Here is a 16,996-nt window from a genome sequence, read left to right on the forward strand (position 1 = left end):
ACCTCATACCATTTAATAGTGCCTATTATGATTTAAATCTCCAAGTATTTCATGTGAGAGTATTTGACCAGGGGTTCAAACTTCATATGAAAATACTTGGGACAAGATTTAAATGAAGTGAAACACCTCATAAAATTTACATAAGTAAACTAGCATCACTCATTACTATTAAGTGGGTAAGTGTGTGGTTTTTTCTTATTTAGGGAAATAATTTCCTCTCATACTAAATAAGGTGTTGCTTTTAATTACTTAGAGAAATAAATTCCTCTCATTATCTTATTAAGATTTAATTTCTCTCATGAACAATATATGACCTAGGTTGACCAAAGTCAACCTCTTCATACTTATCATTTGAGAAAATGATTTAAATGAGGTGAACACCTCATACCTTTTTATCCTAACATGGTAAAGATTTAATATCATCAACAATTCACATGAGATCTAAAGGACCAGAGTCTCTACCTCATTTTGAATTGTTCATGACAGGATTTAAATGAGGTAAACACTCCCTTAAGATTTAATAATTTGTTGGAACAATTTAAAAAGCTACTCAGGCAAACATTTAATATTCTTAAGTGAGCAATTATGAGACCAAGCAACCAGGGGCATCACATTACTGCATACCACTTGAAAAGAGGAATTAAATGAGGTGCTACACCTCATAGATTTAAAATCTTAAATTTGGAAAAATTTAAATGGGCTAGTAATGGCTACATAGCCATTATTTGATTCTAACCCATGATCATATACAGTACCCATATCATATTTTTACAAAATCAAATAGAGTATTTGAGATGTGAATTTTGAGAGGTGGAAACACTTCAAAATTCAAAAGGGTTGATTTTTAATAATTATTCTTAGGCAGAAAAGTACCTGCCTTGTTTATTTTCTCACTGTAATTCTACAACATATTTTGATTTGAATCCAGTGGCATTGGATAGAGTTTTTGATGAGCTTTCCAAAAATATAAAATTTGTTGAATTTGGCTCAGTAGATTTAGATCTATTAAATTTTGAATCTAGCATCAGATGGTAAAATAAATGAAAAAGATTTAAACCATTTTGAATTTAAACGGGGGCGGGAAACTAAATGGGCCGGCCCAGCTTTGCTGGCGATGCGGGCGGGCCGCCTGACAGTGGGGTCCACTGTCAGGGCGTTTAAAACGCCGAAGCGGTATGCTGTGTTGTGGACCGTAGGATTAGATGCCGATCGGACGCACGGCGTGCGTCGTCGTCTCCGACGAGAATGGAGGGCACGGGCGGCGCTGGCAGGGGGTCGGCGGCTTACCGGCGGCGCGGCGAGGGTCGGCGAGGCGCGGAGAAGACGTTGTCGAGGAAGGGGAGGCAGCCTGTAGCAGTTTCGTCGCCGGGGGTGCGCTGCAACGACGGCGCCCTTCTCAGCACCTCCACGGGCTCCGGTGGTCAAATTGGACGGCGGCGGTGGTTAATCGAGCAAGGCGAGTAGACGAGGAGCTTGAGAAGAGGGAGGGGAGCAAGATTGATGTGGAGAGTTGAGCACGGGAAGGTCTGCTTTTATATCGGGCGAGGGAGGGCAGCGCGGCATGGTTCGGTCGATCATGGTGACGACGGTAGGGGGTCGCAGGGGAGTGCGGCGCTGATGCTCTCGTGCGGGCGACGTCATGGCGGAGCTGCAGAGCGTGATGGTGGTGAAAACGAGGGCCGATGGCGCTCGTCATCGTCTTCGCACCACTGGGCGTCCGTGGCGGATGGTCGTCGTCCTTGGCGACGGTGACAGGCTACGGCGAGCCAATGGGGTTGTCTGGGAGGTAGAGGGTACCGTGGCGAGGCGACGGGTGCATGGGCGGAGTGAGGGGAGGCGTGAGGCGATGGGGCACAGCGGCGTTCCGTCGCGTCCAGGGTTGCCATCGTGCGCGTCCTGGCGCGCGTGGGCGTCTCTGGGCGTGGTCTGGGCGCGCGGCTGCTAGGCAGTGTGGTCACCGTCTCGGTCAAGGGCTTGCAGGGTCAGCATCAGGAGGGTCAGGGGAGGTCAGTTCACATGGTGGAGTGGCCTGGATGGGAGAGGAGAGGGGATGGCATGGTGAGGTGACAAGAGGGCCGGCATGGCTTGGCATTGGTCATGTTGGTCCAAAGCAAGGGCTGGCAAGTGGTGGCTCTGGTGCTGCAGGGTAGGGAGGGTCTCCAGAAGTGCAGGGGTGGCCAGAGTTGGACCAAGTCCAACCAAAAATTGCAGCATGGGCACAATTAGAGGTGCTGCCCACAAGGTGTTTGTTGATATGGCCGAAAGAGAAAAGTTTTCGAATTTTGAAAATTCCTTTGGTGGATCTCAAACATATATTCATAGAGATGGAATGGTGGTGGTGGTGGTCAATTTGGTGTAGGTTTGCAAGTTTTCAAAAAGTGGAGGAATCTTCTCTTTGTTTCAAAGTCATCACTTGTCTCCTCTATTCTGGTCAACCTAGTCAACATGAGGTATGGTGGTCAACATGGAAGTTGTTCACCTTGACATTGTCTTGGATGACATGGAGGTAGATGGTCAAGTTTGGTTGCAGAAACAAAAGATAGGAGGGGGCAAAGTGGGGAGGAAAATATAAATGTGACATATGACCATTATCATATGTGAATTGGATTTGAGATTTCCTTTGATTTGATTCTTGTTTCTTTGATGCAATTGTGTTTGTTTATCATATATAAGAGTTTTACAACCAATAGATCAAGCCATGGTGGCCTTGGTTGAAGATTTGCAATTTTGGCTAAGTGTATGTGAGTGAATTTTGGGGATTTTCTCCCTATTTGATTTCTCTCCATTTGATTTGACTTTTGCTGACTCTAATGTGATTCTTATTAGTTTAGAAACATTTTCAAACCATTGAATCCATTTCAAAAGGTCTTGATCAAAGATTTGCAAAATTGGCCATAACACATAAGAGGTGATGGGTTAAATTTTATTATTTTTGAAAAGGGTTCACCTTGCTTCACTTGGGCATGGGTTAGGGTCAATTTAGGGTTATATTAGGTTGAGAGATGGTTTCACACCATGTGGTCAAGGTAGAAGGGCATAGGTCAAGATTTGGGGAAATGGCTATGTGGCACATATGCTTCTATGCATATGTTTAATTTGATTTTTGATTTGAGTGTTCTTGGCCCATTTGATGTTGTTGAGTGTTGAAATGGTATATGGAAGTGATCCATCCATTCACAACAAGTCCTAGGGTCAATCTTCTCAAATTCACAAATTTGCACTTTTCTCACCTATGCCTCTATGGCATTTTTAGTTTCTTTTAATTTTCTTTGGAAACCACTTGGATTTGGTTTGATAGGTACTAGGTAGGGTGTAAGAAGGTTTTCCAAACCTCTAAGCAAAGTAGAAAGGCTTAGGGTAAAGTTTTATAAAAATAGCCATAGGCACATATACCTTTTCTTATTCAATTCCCTTTTTATTTCATTTTAACTAGTAGTGGTGAAAAGAGGGGTGAGGTCTAGGGTTTAGTGGGGTTCACAATGGTTCACCACCATTTAGCAAAATTAATAAAGGTGGGGTTCAAGATTTACCTATTAGGGTTATATGCCCCCATATGTCTTTTATTTTATTTTGGTTTCTCAAAAAGGATCCAAAGGATTTTTGGAGAAGGTTAGGGTTTAAGGTTTTTCTTATTTGATTTCTTTCTCTTTTGTTTTATTGGGTTGGTGATCTTCACTTGATCACCTTGGGGTTTTAGGGTTTAGCACATAAGCATAATAACACTCATCATGGCAAAACACAAGATTTGAACAAGATCTATATGTATCAATCTCATTTTAATAAAAGTTTTTGTTGGTTCCAAAAATTTGGAACTAGGGAAATTCATTTGTTTTGTTTTGACATTCTTGGGATGTTACATGCTCCCCCGAAAGCTGGACCTCCCTCAGTCTGACCCAAAGTTGCACATATTGCCATAGTGCAAGGGGACTCGGTGCTCCAGCTATGTCGGGAATCCAAGTGCGGTCAACCAGTGCTTGACGCACCGTACGCACCCTTCTGCGCCGTTTAGGAACCAGCGCGAACACCTCTGGCGCCATCTCCTTGATGGACTTGCCGTCTAGCCAACGGTCCTCCCAGAAGAGGGCGGACTCTCCGTTTCCCACCACCATCGAGGTGGAGGTCGCAAAGATGTCCAGCTCCGCCTTCGAGAACTGCATGTCGAGCCCGCGCCATGGTCGCCGGGGGTCCGTGTGCATCCTCCACAGCCAACGTAACCTAAGGCTTATGGCCATCCGTGCAAGGTCGGGGATCCCCAACCCCCCTAGGTTAAGCGGTCGGCACACCCTTGCCCAATTCACGTGGCAATGACCTCCATTTGCCTCTACCCAGCCCACCCAGAGGAACCCTCGCATGATCTTGTTGATCTGCTTGAGGGTCTTTTTATTCAAGGCCAGAACCATTAGCTGGTGCAGCGGGATTGCCGCGAGCACAGCTCGGATCAGCGCCAAACGTCCGGCTTGCGGCATCATGGATGCCCGCCATGTCAGCAATTTGTCAGCCAGCCTATCCAACAGCGGCTGGAAGGTCTCGGCCGACAGACGCCTAACCGACAGGGGAATACCCAAGTACTTCACCGGGAAGGGCGCTAGCTGGCACTCCATGTGCTCTGCAGCAGCCACAGCTACCTCATCCGAACATGCAATAGGGGACACCGGACACTTAGCGAAGTTGGTGCGTAAGCCAGAAGCCTGTCCGAAAAGCTCCAGGATACCGCGGACCGTACTCAGCTCTGCCTCGTCCGGGTGACAGAAGATCACCACATCATCCGCGTATAGCGACACGGAGGTCACCAGTTCCCGCCGCGCCAACCGTCGTAGCATACCCAGCTCGGCTGCCTTGGCGAGCACCTTGTTGAGCGAGTTCATCACTAGGACAAACAACGATGGCGACATGGGGTCCCCCTGTCTCAGTCCCCTCCGATGCCATATCGGGGGGCCTGGCTCGCCATTGAGCATCACCCGGGTACTGGCCGTGGCTAGTAGCAGAGAGACAATCTCTCGGAACCTCGGCCCAAACCCCAACTTCTGGAGAACCTCCATGAGGAAACCCCAGGATACTGAGTCGAAGGCCCGAGCAATGTCCAACTTCAACATCACCCTCGGCTCTTTCCCTCTATGCAGGAAACGAGCTGTCTGCTGAACCAACATGAAGTTGTCATGGATGCACCTTTTGCGAATGAAGGCGCATTGGTTGCGATCCACCAGCGACTCCATCCGTGGTGCCAGCCTAGTAGCCAAAATTTTCGCCACCAGCTTGGCAAAGATGTGAATTAGACTTATCGGCCTGTAATCACCTATCGCCATGGCATCCGGGCGCTTGGGCAGCAGGACCAAAAGGGCCTGGTTAAGGCCTTGGAGTCCGCGCCCACACATCGTGTAAAGCTTGTCAAAGGCCGCCATGAAGTCAGCTTTGACCACCCCCCAACATTTCTGAAGGAACTCCGCTGTGAACCCGTCGGGGCCAGGAGCCTTGCCCGGCGGCAAGTGTCTGATCACATCCCAAACATCCTCCTCAGTGAACGGTATCTCGAGCTTGGAGAGGTCCTCTGGTGTGGTACCCAGGAAGTCCAAATCCAGCGAGTGCGCCCTTGCCACCGAAGTGCCCAGCAGACCCTCGAAGTGCGCAAAGGTAGCTTCAGCCATGGCCGCGTGGTCGGAGACAACGGCATTATCCACCCTTAAGCTATGGATCACATTCTTCTGGCGCCTGTAGGCCGCATGGTGGTGGAAGAAGGCCGTGTTGGCGTCCCCCTCCCTTAGCCATGCTAACTTTGCCCGCTGGCGAGCCATCGTCCGCTCAAGCGAGGCCAGCCCCAAGTAGGTTTGCTTGAGGTGCGCCCGGAGTCGTCGCTCATCGGGGGTGAGCAGTCGGGATTCCATGGCAATGTCCAACCTCAGCACCACCTCCCGCGCTATCATAAGCTGCAGTTTGATGCAACCAACCTTTTTGTCGCTCCAGCTCATGAGACGACGCGCCGTGAGTTTCAACTTAGCAGTGAGCCGCCGAAAGGGATCAGTATCCCCATGGACCAAATCCCATGGTTTTGAGGGTTATCAGATCCCCAAAGCCCCTGGCGTGCATGCCATGCTTCCATCTCCCATTTCACAATCAAAGCATAAAACGGTAATATTCATATCACAAACAAATTCATATCTCTTGAATTCGGTAACTGTAGCAGATGTATCTTCTAAATTAGTGGTATATACAAGCAATAGATCCTAGCATGTAGCATATGTAGATGGTGGGACGTATGACATATCTAGTGACTAGTAGAAACCATCATCAAATCCACTTTGCATAAGTGCCAAATCAACACAAAATGTATCTAAAGAAATGAGACATTCTGTCTTCAGTGTTTAACCACATTTTAACATTCAAGTTTAAACTTATACATTACAACGCCAAACAGTGAGACATTATGTAAGAAACTGCAGTTCCTTTTTATGTACTTTACTTCGTAAGGATTTACAACTACCATAGAATGATTTTACAACTTTAAATGATGATGTACTAAATTCAGAAATACTAAAGCATTTTTTCATAGTTTATATTGTCATTTTGTACTAAAACCTATGTGATTTTCATGTATGCACTTAATTGTTGGTTTACTCTAGCTGGTGGATATGGCTCCTTAGGTATTCATTGTTAAATTGCAAGCGTGCCAAGCTCAAGTTTATATGAAATGTCTCTCTGATAATACAAGTTGCCCTACACAAAAAGACATTTAGGTGCACTATAATTTCTGGAGTAAATTCCAGTTTTTACCCCTTAGTTCAATATTTTTGACATTAATTACCCCATTTAACAATTTCTTATCCGTATTACCCCATTTAGTGAAACTATTGCCAATTTTTACCCTCCAAAAAAATTTACACAAGATTTTTCATGTGAGTGCATCACAGTTTTTCTCCGGTTTCTTTCTGCATCCGAAGAAAACGTTGAACCTAAAGTTTTGCCTATAACTACAACCTTGTATGTGGCGTGGTCTTCCGGTGTACGTATATAATCATGTGTACGTGTATGTGACTGATGAGCCATCAGCTTAGTATGTGTTGTTGCTATTAGCATAACGCTGCGCTTTAGCATTTAGAAAGAAATTTACTTGGTCTAGTGTCGTTGCCTTGCCTCTGAAATTGCTAGTGATCACATCGATTTGTCCCCTACCATCATTTGATTGCTACATTAAAATATTGTGTACACACTATGACTATAAAAAAGTAGAGAGCGGCTCGGTGATCAGACTGATTTGGGAGTGGAAACATCCATCGGGGGAAAAAGAGCGACGTCACCTACCACGTGTACCTGACAAACGGACTGACTTAGCAAATAGCTCTCAGATTTTTAAAAGGGGTAAAAGCTGGCAAAACTTCTGCTAAATGGGGTAATGCAGATGAATAATTGTTAAATGGGGTAATTACTGTCAAAAATATAAAATTAGGGGGTAAAAATCGGAATTTACTCTAATTTCTGACCTCTGCAAATTATGCGCGTTTGACGTAATTCTTGCAGTGCCATGCATGGCCCTTGTTCAGCATATGCTCCTGAGAGATGAGAATTCAGTCATTATTATTATTATCAGAAAGTAAATCAGCAACAAATCAAGATGCCTAATTTCTGTTTGGTGATACCATAGATATCACTCGGTGATACCATGCCGGCCGGGTCGAGTGTGCTGATGGAACCACCGCCAACCGCGCCGTGTGGCAAGCCGAGACGTCAGTACGCGCATTGAGAGATATAATAGACTAGATTTTAAAGTGCGCCTTGGCGCACGATCCCGTGGGACTCGTCTGGACTCGTCTATAGATGGGAAAAGCGATTATACTTTTGTTAGGTCTTACAAAACGTAGTGACTCATAAGAAATTATAAATGGAGTAACAAACATTTATATACAACCAGGGAAGCTAGAGAGAATATATTATAGCAACTATTGGTGGAGGAAAAACGCTTGACGCGATGATTCTCATTTTCAGCCCAAGATCATAGATTGAAAGGCAAACCATCTGTAACATATACATGAATTCATCATCCAACACACTTCCCTGATATTTGGTCAGGTTCTTGACTATAGTACGTGAGGGATCAATCATCCTTTCTGAAGCCAGATTCTAAAGAGTAGAACCTTGATGGGTACACTGAACCGAAGAACATGATCAATGATTACTATCGTGACATGACGCCGAAGGTGGTGGCAGCACCAGTTGTCACTGTTGTGGAAGTCACCTATGTAATGAGTAGATAAAATAGCACTTGGTTGGTCGCTCGGCTGCATTGCCAGCCAACCCAGGTGCTTGTTGGTCATCCAAAGCATGTATAGGATAAATTGTTGTTGGCCTAATTAAGATAATTTAAATGAAAATACAATTCAGATAGACATCCAGCACCTAGATTATCATACCTAAGTTCAAGAATCCTAGAAAACATGGCAATGTCATTAATTTGAATAGCCTCCAAGAAGAGATGCTCGAAATAATGAAGACAATGGAATTTACTGAACAAAACTTATTCTTGGGATATGTTGGAAGGTGATCAAACAACATCTATAGTAGAGATATTCAGAAAATAAAACCACATGGTTTTTGAAAAGTTAACCACTAAGGTTGAGCACCCAGTTAGTCAGCTATTGTCTCAAATAGTGATGTTGCCATGACAAAAAAAAAGTAGCATAGCATTGAGTTCTAGTGCAATCAACAGTGTATATATAGTCTGGCATAACAGATTTATCCTCCACACATTATAAGACATAAACGAAAGTACTGGTGGTTATCTAAATATTGTCCAAATCGGTGGTTTTCATAGACAAACAATTTATAAAACAGCACACCGAAAATGTCAACCTATATAACCTAAGATATCTATTGTTTACCCAACATTTTATTGCAGGACTTGAAAGAAGGCATGGGCCTTACAGAGAGTACAGAGCAGAAGTAATTCCAGCTGGACGGACTAATCTCACGATTGCTCAGAGCATGAGACAGAACTCATATAGATGATCTTGCAGTATTCCTATAGATAATCTCACAAAGTTGATACCTAAATGGACAACACACCAAAGAGGAAAAAATTGTATGCAACAAAAATTGGTGAGCATGAAATATGACCATAAACAATTATTAAGTTTAGAAGGAATCATTATTTTAGCCAATAAGGAGTCGGTCTAAAAAAGACACCAGATAAGAATGGTCGTAAAGAGAAATATAATCATAAATAAAAATGTCAGTCAACAATAGGATACAATTTGAGATATCCATTGGTTAATTCCAAATACATAATATGGTGCTCTTGAGTTCTAAGTAACAATTTATAATAGTAGTTTCATAGTTTGAAGCAATTTGAAATTATATGTGGACAGAGGTGAGGGCCTAACCTGAGGTAGGAGGCTGCAGCCTGCGGGGAGGAACTATCTCTCCTTAGGGTTACAGAGATAGAAGCACCTTATATAGGTCAGGACTGGGCTGGGCCAAATGGGCCACAACAGAGAACAAGAAGACAGCCCAACAGATACACCAACAGTTGTCTAACACTCCCCCTCAAGATGGGTGATAAATGTCAATCATCCCCATCTTGGCACAGGCAAGATTACACTCCTTTGAGCCCAGTCCCTTTGTTAAACAGTCTGCCACTTGTTGTCCTGATCTCACATAAGCCAATGAGATAATCCCTGCATCAATCTTTTCTTTAATAAAGAATCTGTCTATCTCCACATGTTTAGTTCGCTCATGCTGGACAGGGTTATTTGCTATGTTTATGGCAGACATATTATCACACCACACTTTCAAGCTTCCTTGCCTTAAAATTTTCAGCTCTCTTAGAAGGTTTCGTACCCACAACATTTCACCCAGGCCCTGTGACATAGCTCTGTACTCAGCTTCGGCTGTTGATTTCGAGACAACAGATTGTTTCTTACTTCTCCACGACACCAAATTTCCTCCAACAAAAACACAATACCCTGAGGTGGATCTTCGATCATCTAAGCAGCTAGCCCAATCCGCATCACAATATCCATCTACATTTAGGTGTCCATTACTTTTAAACAACACTCCTTTTCCCGGAGTGCCCTTCAAGTATCTCAAGATTCTTTGAGCTGCTTCCAGGTGTCCATCCCTCGGATCATGCATATAGCGACTCACTACACTTACTGCAAATGATATATCTGGTCTCGTGTGGCATAAGTATATTAGTCTCCCAACAAGTCTTTGATATTTCTCCTTGTTTATGGGTTCTCCAGACTCTGTTGTGATTTTAGTGTTCTGGTCAATAGGTGTTGAAGCCACTCGGCACCCCATCATGCCCATATCATCTAAGAGATCCAATGTATACTTTCTTTGAGATAGTGATATCCCTTTTGACGATCTTGCAACTTCTATTCCAAGGAAGTATCTAAGTTTTTCCAAATCTTTCACCTCAAAGGCACGACTCAAGCATCCTTTCGGTTTGCGATTTCCACAACATCATCTCCCGTGATGATAATATCATCAACATACACGGCAAGGATAGTGATTTTACGCTCCGAATGTCTCAGAAATAAGGTATGGTCTCCATTGCATTGACCATAACCCATGCCACACACCACTTGTCCGAACTGTCAAACCAGGCCCGTGGAGATTGTTTGAGACCATATAGAGATTTCTTCGGTCTACATACCTTCCCTTTAGTTTCAGTGTCCGACAAATCCTGGTGGCATCTCCATATACACCTCCTCTTGAAGATCACCATGCAGAAATGCATTTTTGACATCAAGTTGATGCAAGGGCCATCCGAAATTTGCTGCACAAGAGATCAAAATTCTGACAGTGCTCATTTTTGCCACTGGTGCAAATGTCTCATCATAGTCAATGCCATAAGTCTGACTATATCCTCTTGCCACAAGTCTTGCCTTATATCTCTCCACTTTTCCTTACGCATTTTGTTTCTGAGAATAGATCCACTTACAAATCTTGTATTCTTTCCTTTAGGGAGATCTGTTAACTCCCATGTTTTATTTTTCTTCAAGGCCTCTAACTCTTCCATCATAGCATTGCACCATCTCGGGTCCAACACAGCTGCCTTCCAATCCTTAGGAACAGGATACGGTTGCGGTGAAGCAACAAAAGCCCGAAAAGTGGGTGACAATGCCTCGTAGGAAATATAATTTCCTATGTCATAGTCATCATAACTCGTCGCTTTGGGGGCCCAACATTTCTTATCCCTTTCCTTATTGCAATTGGCAAGTCTAGGCTATTATTGGACTCGATCGAGATTGATTCTCCTCTGCAGAATCTACACTTGTACTTCCTTGATTTTCTGGTCCAATGGGTTGCTCCCCCTGCCCCTGGTCTTGTTGCTCCTCTGGTGCATCTACTTGTTCCCTTTGTACTTGTCTTCTAGAGTACACAAGTGGATTCTGCAGCCATCTTTGTGGTGGTACAGGTCTAGGTGGTGTAGGTGTACCAGGAATTGCAGGAATCTCCGCAACAATAGGAAACTGTTGATGTTGTTGTTGGTCACCATCTTGCTGCTCTTGATCAACACCTTGCTGTTGCTCCCCCTCTTGAGCATCACCAAGATGGTCAAGCCCCTAGAACAAGCCACTAAGATCACTCTCACCATCATAAAATGGTTCTGACTCGCGAAACGTAACATCCATGCTTACAAATGTCCTCTGTCGGTGGGACTCCAACACTTGTAACCCTTACATGCTGGAGGAATAGCCAATAAAGATACATTTGATAGCCCGATGATCTAGCTTGCCAACAGATGGCTTTGTGATCCCTTACAAAACATGTACTGACCAAAGAGTTTGGGTGGTACAACAAAGTCATTGTTATTTAGAAGGAGTTGGCAAGGAGACCGCATACCTAGAATCTTTGAAGGCATTACGTTGATCAAATATGTAGCAGTCATAACTGCCTCACTCCATAAGAATTTTGGAACATTCATGGTAAACATAAGAGATCGAGCCACTTCAAGAATGTGCCTATTCTTCCGCTCGGCAACTCCATTCGGGAGGAGTGTCGAGGACATGAAGTACGGTGCGATACCTTGCGAAGATAAGAAAGCAGCAAATGGTTTGTTGATATATTCAGTACCATTATCAGTTCTGATCACTTGCACCTGAACATTGAATTGTTTTTCACATAGGCACAAAAACTCTGGAAACAAGTGAACACTTCATCTTTGTGACGCATAAGATAGATCCAAGTCATTCTGGAATAGCAGTCAATAAAAGTCACAAAGTACTTCATGCCACTTACTGACACAACAGGACACGTCCATACATCAGAGTGCACTAACACAAATGGGGATACACTTCTGATCCCTCTACTAACATAAGAGGTTCTCGTATGCTTAGCATATTCGCAGGCATCACAACATAATTTGGTTTTGTCCACTCCATTCATTACATCAGGAAAAACTCGAAACATTTTATCAAACGCCATGTGACCCATTCGACAATGATGAACTAGTGCCATGCTCTCCTTTCCTCCAACAATCGCAGCAAGCACAGAACTAGCATCATGCCCCATCTTGTCACGATCTATGTGCCAAAGACCTCTATGCCTGGTTGCAGTCCCAGTCTTCTTGCTGCTCTCCCTTTCCTGAATTAAACACATATATCTATCAACTATTATACGGTAGTCCTGCTGATCAATCAAGGCACTTAGAGATAGCAGATTTACTGGAAAAGCAGGAACATGTAGAACTGATGACAATTTTATGTTGGGTGTACATTGCACCGACCCCTCCCCTTTTATAGATTGTGCTGTGCCATCAGCTGTTTGGATAGTGCCTCTATGTGTGGAAGGATAGTGAGTATAAGAGTCAAACTCACTAATATTTCCAGTAACATGTTTGGATGCTCCAGAATCAAGAATCCAATCTGAATTAGCATTATGAGTGGCTATAGAAACTCTATCAATATTACCTTCATCTTTGTAGACATAGTGAGCAAAGTTCCCAAAGGTTGCTTCATTTTGTCCTTCTTCCTTTGATTGTCCCTGAGAGGTACTGGTAGTTGACTCTGAAGCTGCTGCCATATGTGCCTTGGGTGATATAGCGTGCTGCTGTCCTCCACCCCTGCCATACTGATATCCATATGGCTGTCCACTACCTCTGCCATAGTGCTGTCCACCACCTCTTCCATGGTGCTGTCCATATGGCTGTCCACTACCTCTGCCATCACCTCTTCCTCTGTAGTTTCCTCTGCCATGTGTGTATCCTCCTCTCCCCCTACTGGATGTAGCAAAGGAGGTACACTGATGCTTCAAGTGTCCCTTCTGCCCACAAGTATAGCAGTCTCTCATCTCTAGTCTCTCGTTAGTGTAGAAGGTTGGATGAGGGACAGAATCGCTTCCCTTTGTCATATTCAGACGCACTTCCTCTCTGGACATAGCTGCAATGGCTTCTTTGAGAGAAGGGGTAGTGGTTTGATGCAGTAAAGCAGCCCTTCTCCCCTCAAAATCTTGATTAAGACCCTTCAAGAACTTCATGACTCGCCGACGTTCAATCCAGCTTGCAGCAGCACTCACACATTCCCCATGGGCAAGTTCCAGAGGATCAACATGATCTAAATCTCCCCAAAGATGCTGCAACTCAGCCACATATGCCATCACAGTTTTGTTTCCTTGTTGCAAGTCATGCACTTTATCCTCAATCTCAGCAATCAACATAATGTTCCCCTTTCCAGAATAAAGATTTGATAGGGTGTCCCATACCTCTGAAGCTTTTGTGAGTGCCTCTACAGAAGCAACAATGTTAGGAACCAAAGAGTTAAGCAACCATGCCACAATCAGAGAATTTATGGCATTCCACTGTTTCCATTCCGGACTGGTCTTGTCTGCTGGTTCTGCAGCTTCACCACTCACACGTTCATCCAGCCCTTTCGAGTTCAAAATCAACAGCGCCCTCCTTGACCACCGGAGATAGTTGGCCACTCCTTCCAACTTGATTTCATTCGCCGGCAGCTCAAGTTTCTGACCGATGATGGTATGGGGAACAATTGCTCCCCCTCCAGCAGATCCTCCTCCATCTCCTTTGGTAGTGATAAGTTCTGCCAGCTTCTCCAGAGCCTTGGCCAAATCCCTGTTGTCCCCCATGCTTGACACCAAACTAACCTCTCAGAACCACCAAAGGACTTACCCGCAGGATGCCTCTTCGTCTCCTTACTTGTCACTGCCTTCCCCTCCTTGCCGCCGCAGCAGCCTGCTCCCTTCCTCTTCCTCCCAGCCACCGCAGCAGCCTACTCCCTTCCTCTTCCTCTTCCTCCTAGCAGCCACAGCAGACTAGGCTTCCAGATCGGCAGTCCTTCCCGTCGTTGCCCTCACTGCCCCTTGCTCTGATACCATGTGGACAGAGGCGAGGGCCTAACCTGAGGTAGGAGGCTGCAGGGAGGAACTATCTCTTCTTAGGGTTACAGAGATAGAAGCACCTTATATAGGTCAGGACTGGGCTGGGCCAAATGGGCCACAACAGAGAACAAGAAGACAGCCCAACAGATACACCAACAGTTGTCTAACATTATACAATATTAGTTAACAGCACAAAAGTCAGCCTGAATATTTAAGAGAAGAATGACAGTATGAATTACATACTCACAGCAACACTGTATGATCTAACGGAAAACAATCAACAGGTAAGCGTCTGGATCCATTTTCGTTCTTGTGGGACTGTGTTTGATTTATATTGCATACTTCTGCCTGCAATGTATTGTATCCAACAGTTCTGGATCACAACAGCCCAGCCAAATATTCAAACTCACTCCTACAAAACATAACATAAAATTATTTAAGAGAGCATGCTTTCAGTTCTGTCCAACATGAATTAAAATTTAACATGTAATCTACCAAACAATACATGCTTTAGCAAGTAACCTACCCCACAACTTTTGTGTTAAATCTATAAATTTTGTTTGGAGGCTAAAAGGACTTGAAGTAGCTCACAAGCTCAAATTCTCACAAAAATATCGTTTTCTGGACACTAAATCAATACTTAATTACTGACTGCATCTCACAAACCGCCCAACAAAAGTGTGCAAACAAATACGCTACAGAAAGCGTAAAAGATTATCTACAACTTCTATTTGGACACTAAGGCGAGATTATGGATGTAGAAATCTCAGGTTTAGTTTGTAGCACACCGCATTAATGACTAACTGAAAACACTACTGCATATTGAACCACCCGTTCTTCCTGATGTAAACTCCTCATCACATGGCATGCACTCCAGGCTGATACAGAGTGTCTTAGATCACATAAACACAGTCCTGTTCGCGTGATAAAGTCGCATATAAAGTTGGCATAATGGTTATCTTCCAGACATCGCAGTACGGAAACAAAAGTAGCGGTCAGCGGATGCTCATTTAAATAGTTGTCCAAATTGGAGGTCTTCTTAACCATTTACACAATAGCACCCTAAGTGTTGTTGTACTTTATAGTTGTCTGGTTTGTGAAGACAGATTGCAAAGGGCCCTTTGAACACTCTTAGAACTGCTATTTTTTTTTATCAAATGGAACTATCTGATTACAGTGCACATTGGTCTCATGTAATTCAGCTATGAATGCACTCATAGACTTGCCTGGCACCACTGCATGAATACAATTTCCCCATTGTGAGGTACAATATCCTATAGCCGTGAGCACATACATCTGAAGTAAGCTATATGAGCACAATAAATAAGACCACATCGTACCTATTGGTCTGCAAAAACCATATGCATAACTTTGACAGGGCTATCATCTATCATTCAAATTAAATTCCCCGAACATTTTGTGTTCCCCTCCAACCGAACATATGCAAACCCAGGCTTTTCACCGAACAACATATGGAGATAAAGCAAGAAGAAGCTGGTTGAGTAAATGGCATATACCTGGCAAAATGACATACTCTATCAAGAGGGCGATGAAGGAGAAAACCAGTAGCCGTAATTCCAAGTGACAAAAGGACCTCGGTAAATGAACATGGGTTCAATCAAAAAATAAATATAAGGCAAATAAACTAAAACGGTGAGAGTAGAAGATTAACTCATGTTTGGTAAAATAAAATCGTGATAATGTACCTTGGTTCTCAATCTAAGAGAAGTAGTTCTTCCTCAATTTCTTCATATGCTTTTCTAGAAGCTTAGGTAAGTTTTGTGTTTCTCCATCAATTGAGCTGGCCAAACAAACCAAAAGGCATTCCAAAGTTTGTGAAGTGAGGCATTCACTATTTTTTACAGTGCAGAAGATACTATTCGCTGAATAGACATTGCAGCGGTCAGTATGTACCTCTTATAATTGGCCAATAAGCCCGAAAATATAGGAGTATTGTTGTAACCACATATTGGATACATCAAAGTTATCCAGAGAGGCAAGATTGATATGCGCATCAGGAAGCCAAATAGGCATTGCGCTCAAAAGGAGAAGAACTCTCAATTTTTTTCCATCTGAAAAAAACTATCTAAAGAAAGCAATAAGAAAAGGAACAACACAGTAAAAATTGTAAGGAAATGAACAGGAGGATCGTATTTTATTTGGTGACAATTTTTTCTCATCGAAATAGAAATATAGAAGAACTTGATCTGATCAAAGTTAATAAGATACCAACCCATTGTGTATCTTTTGGGTTTCAATTTACCCTTAACTACTTCTAGTCATATCCACTCTAGCAAAATCATCTTAACCAGACCGTGTGTAATGGCCATTATAAATTGAATCATTCAACCAACACATGAGTAAAAAAATATAGAATCATATGGCAGGAAACCAAGAACAAAATCGGATCAATACCTGTAAGAAATACTATACTTATGTACTGAGGTAAATAGTGTTAAAAGTTGTAACGAAAATGTACCTGGAAAATATTCGAAAATTTAAAGAATGAATGATATTTGAAATGCCAGTTAGCTAGTCTCTAAGTAAGTAAGCTTCCAAGCAGGTTTCGTCCCTGGCAATTATCATCGTATATTTATTCAAGGAATGTATGTATAGTTTTTTCATGACGGGAAACTGTGAATACATCTCACTTTCGTACAGGATAACA

Source organism: Lolium perenne, chromosome 5, assembly GCF_019359855.2.
Source record: "Lolium perenne isolate Kyuss_39 chromosome 5, Kyuss_2.0, whole genome shotgun sequence".
NCBI lineage: Eukaryota > Viridiplantae > Streptophyta > Magnoliopsida > Poales > Poaceae > Lolium > Lolium perenne.